This window comes from Papaver somniferum, chromosome 6 (genome assembly GCF_003573695.1).
Source record: "Papaver somniferum cultivar HN1 chromosome 6, ASM357369v1, whole genome shotgun sequence".
NCBI lineage: Eukaryota > Viridiplantae > Streptophyta > Magnoliopsida > Ranunculales > Papaveraceae > Papaver > Papaver somniferum.
In genome coordinates this window covers 175,432,030-175,436,732 of record NC_039363.1, presented here as the reverse complement: position 1 = coordinate 175,436,732, position 4,703 = coordinate 175,432,030, and the positions used below count along the sequence as shown (strand labels likewise).

The following is a 4,703-nucleotide window of genomic DNA, read 5'->3' as shown; positions in this document are numbered from 1 at the left end:
AAACAATTTGGTGTTCAAGTCTGGACAAGGTCCCGGGGTTTTTCTGCATTTTTGATTTCCTCATGAACAAATTTTTTGGTGTCTATGTTATTTATTTTTCCGTATTATATTATTTATATTTATAATTTAAATATCACAAGTTATACGTAAATCAATGAAAGTAGATACGTCCATCATAATTGTTGGATACGACTTGATTGATCTTTGACAATTGATCTTTTGAATCGTCCAAGTGCTTTCATAGTATAATCAGGTTCACATACTTGTCTCCCTTGACATATTGATTGTGAGAGAAAGAGATATAAAATCTTAATATAATTCCTGATTGAGATTCATTTAGTTGTAACTCTCGGAATTGGGTTTAGTCCATACAGGTTTCCTAAGAAAAAGTTGGTGGTGTATTTTGGTATCCTCCCTCCCCCTATATCGTTTTCAATACCATATATATCGGCGCTTATATATTAAGTGTGATATTTATTCATCTAAAATAAATCGGAGCCTGGAAGAATACTTAAGTTGGCTCCTTTCTTAACGCAAGAATTTGATTTCAGAATAAAGATATATGGTTACATTTCCTTGATTACATATTTTTTTATGGGAAGCAATTCATATGCTTTGCACTATTCAGAGTTGGAAATCTACTTTATATTAATATCGAGTTTTTTTTTTAGTATCTCTAATGTCAGATATTAATACAATTATACATTGTGTGAGATTTTACATTTAACTACAAAATATTGGAGGTCAGAAGAGACGTTTAATTGGCTTCTTGATTCTTAACACAAGTATATGATATCTGAAAAAGATTTATCAGTGCATTTTCATGATTACAACTTTTTTGACGGGAAATACTTCATATTCTTTGCACTAATTAGAGCTGGCAATTGATTTTGTATAAATATCGCGATCTTTTTAGTATCTCTGATATCATATATCGATACCAATATAGTGAGCGTGATTTTTCATCTAACTACAATAAGTTGGAACCTAGAAGAGCAGTTGAGTTGGTCTCTTCAATCTTTAACGGAAATATAAAATTTCTGGAGAAAGATTTATTAGTCCATTTCCATAATTACATTTTGTTTGACGGAAATCACTCCATACGCTGTACACTATCTAGAGTTGACAATCTATTTTATATCAATATAATGTTTTTTAGGATTGCTAATATTGATGCAACTATAAACCAAACACGAGGATCACACTTGATATCGACTGTTTTTTTTAATAATACTGATGTTGGCTATGTCATAAACTAATTAATTTTAAGAGTTTGTATAATATTTTCAGAAACATTTTATTTAAGAATATTAATTATTCTCCACTATTACTTATTAATACGTAATTGGTGAATTTTATTCCAACTATAATGATAAATGGTTAACTAGGATTGCATTGTTAATTAGAACTGCAGTGTTAATACGTAATTGAGGAGTTATACACTGCAGTGTTAACCGGGACCCTTTCTAGGACGTGTACGGGGCGACGCCTCACCTATGGGGTCAATTTCCATTGTTTCCGGTGTATAACACGAGTTACATACTAGTGTGCTATTCTTCCATAAACTATACCTTCACTGCCTAAAAATAAGTTTTCCAATCCACATGGCTTAACATATTTGTTAATATGCCAAAGATCAAGGCTGCGGTGGCATAATCTTTTGTGAAGTGACAATAAGGTCATTATTGTAACAGCTAGTATCACAAACACGAATTTATACTGACACCAGCGATGAACACGATATTACTAAAAACCTACTTCTTGTAGTGTTGTGGAGGCATGAAGTTTTGAAAACATGCGGCACCCGCACCATAGACCTGTTTTCACAGTGTATATGAAGACCGTTCAGCCTTTAATCACATGTTTGCAAGGTTCACGGATGACTCACGCCCTTCATGTTTGTCATAGACATGTGGAAAGTTATCCCTAGCGGATTGTTGACAGATGCTGAAATGAACTTTGTTTTTATTTTTATTTTGTCATGCTTTTCTTTAATTGATTTCCAAACTTTTCCTGAGTTGGCACCTAATCTTGGTTTTGGCCAGCTAGCTCTTTGCATAGATAAAGAGCCATAACCAAATTGAGATCTAGCTCAACGTGCTTACTCAGATATTTCTTAGGTTTTTATCATTTTTTATTTGGTTTATGTAATACATCAAGAAGATATAAGGTGCAGTTGCAGTGATGCCTTTGAAAAGAAGGGTGGCACATTCCACCAACAAACTGCTGTTTCACAAAAACAAATTAATAAATAAATGAATAAGGGAGAAATATTTAATTGTGCACTAGAAAATCGTAAAACATGTGAATACAAATGGGATGAACACAGATCAAATTCATTTTGTCACTTTGTTGAGGACTGAACCAGGCTTTTTAATCTAAGTAATTTTCATTCAGGTACTTCACCAAGAAACGCTTGTGATCGATCCACATGAAAATATCACCAGCAGACGATTTCACTACAACTGTTAATGTGATTGCTGATTATGATCAGCACAAGAAGGCACTGCTGGAATACATTGAAGAAGTCACCACTAATGCCGAAGAAATTCAGAAGAGAGTTCTCTCTGAAATATTATCTCGAAATGAACACGTGGAGTACTTGCAACGGAAAGGTTTACATGGTCACACAGATAGTGAGACCTTTAAGAAGATGCTTCCCGTTATCACTTATGAAGATCTCAAACCCGACATTGATCGTATAATCTTAATGGGAATACTTCCTCACCCCCCATTCTCTGCAACCAACCCATTTCCAAGTTATTTTGCAGCTCAGGAACTTCATCTGGTGTGAGGAAAAGAATACCAATGACAGAAGAAGATGCTGAACGAAGATATTTCTTTCGAAGCCTTGTCATGCCGATAGTGGATCAATATATACCAGGTTTAGACAAAGGGAAAGTAATGTATATTATGATCAGTGTTCCTCAAGACAAGACACCAGGAGGAATAGGACTTTCTTATTCAAGTACAGACTTCTACAAGACCTCATACTTTAAGGATGGATTCAACAATAACCCGTACAACAACTACACTTGTCCTATCGAAGCCATTCATTGTGAAGATTCAAACCAGAGTATGTATTCTCAGGTTCTTTGTGGGTTGTACCAAAATGATCAGGTTCTTCGACTAGGCGCGCCTTTTGGTTCTGGTATCGTTTCGATCGTTAGGTTCATACAGGGAAACTGGACTTCTCTCTGCAATGATATTCGAAATGGAAGGATAGACAACAAGAAAATTACCGATCTGCTGGTGCGAAAGGCGGTCTCAAAATTACTCAGCATCAAACCCAATCAGAAACTTGCAAATTTGATTGAGACTGAATGCAAGAGGGATGAAACTTGGAAAGGGATCATATCGAGGTTATGGCCCAATGCTAAATATATTGAGAGTGTTGTTACAGGAACCATGTCTCAGTATATCCCGTACATTGAATTTTACAGTAATAGACTCCCCATCGTTTGTGCTAGGTATGCTTGTTCGGAGGTCTACTGTGGGATAAACCTTAACCCTCTATGTCAACCCGATCAAGTGTCCTACACCCTTATCCCCACAATGGCCTATTTTGAGTTCTTGCCAATAATTAGCGACCAACATGATCAGCAAGAGCTAGTCGATCTTACTGCTGTCAAGCTCGGAAATGAATATGAGCTCGTTGTGACAACTTATACAGGTAAGTGCAAAATTATTTACTAAGATAAGGGTAATGCTTTCATTTTTAGTAATCTTTCCCATTGTATATACTTGTAGGATTTTATAGGTATAGAGTTGGAGACGTCCTGAGAGTCGCTGGATTCAAGAACAATGCTCCTCAATTCAACTTCATGCGCAGAAATAATACCCTTCTGAGCATTGATACTGAAAAGACAGACGAAGTTGAGCTACAAAATGCTGTGAATGTTGCTGCAATCCATCTCAAGAAATTTCTAAGTGCATCTCTAGTTGATTACACCAGTTTTGCTGATCATCATACAACTTCGTCAACTCCTCCGGGCCATTACGTACTCTACTTTGAACTTCAGTGGGATAAGAACAATTTTTCAATACTTCAGACGACGGTTATGGAGGAGTGTTGTCTTTTAATAGAAGAATCCCTCGGAGCTGAATACCGTGAATGCCGGGTTGACAAGAAATTAATTGGACCTTTAAAGATAGTGGAGACAGGAACCTTTGACAAGCTCATGGCCTACGCAGCAAGGGAGGGTTCTTCAGTTAACCAGTACAACACACCTAGATGTGTGAAGCTTGCACCCATTGTCCAACTTCTCAACTCTAGTGTGGTTTCTAACTATTTCAGTCCCAATCCCCACAAACTTCCGAGATATAGGTCTCTTACCTACTTTCGGTCACAAAATGCGCAACGGTTATTAATGGGTCATGATGTATCGGATATTGCATTTATCTCTAACAAATTGTCATCAGCTGCAGACAAGAATTTTTTTGATTTGTTATTTTTTTAAGTTAATTTTGTCATGCTTCTCTTTGATTTCCAAATCTTTGTTTTTATTTGTTGCTCATTTTTTGTTTGTTTCTCTTTTTTAAGAAAATTATCTTGAATTTATCATTTTTCATGTTTTTTTTGTTTTATTTTTTATCTTATTACTAACATAATTTTCTATGTACAGTAAATATGGATATTTGTGAGAAAATTTGTCTTGAAAATAGGACTCCGCCTATCTATTGGTACAATTTTTTTTTCAAAA

General features: G+C 35.4%; 1 pseudogene; it reads left to right on the top strand.

Annotated features, from left to right (window-relative positions):
* The first annotated feature begins 2,388 nt into the window (after positions 1-2,388).
* LOC113291864 lies at positions 2,389-4,460 on the top strand (annotated as a pseudogene).
* The last annotated feature ends 243 nt before the right edge of the window (positions 4,461-4,703 follow it).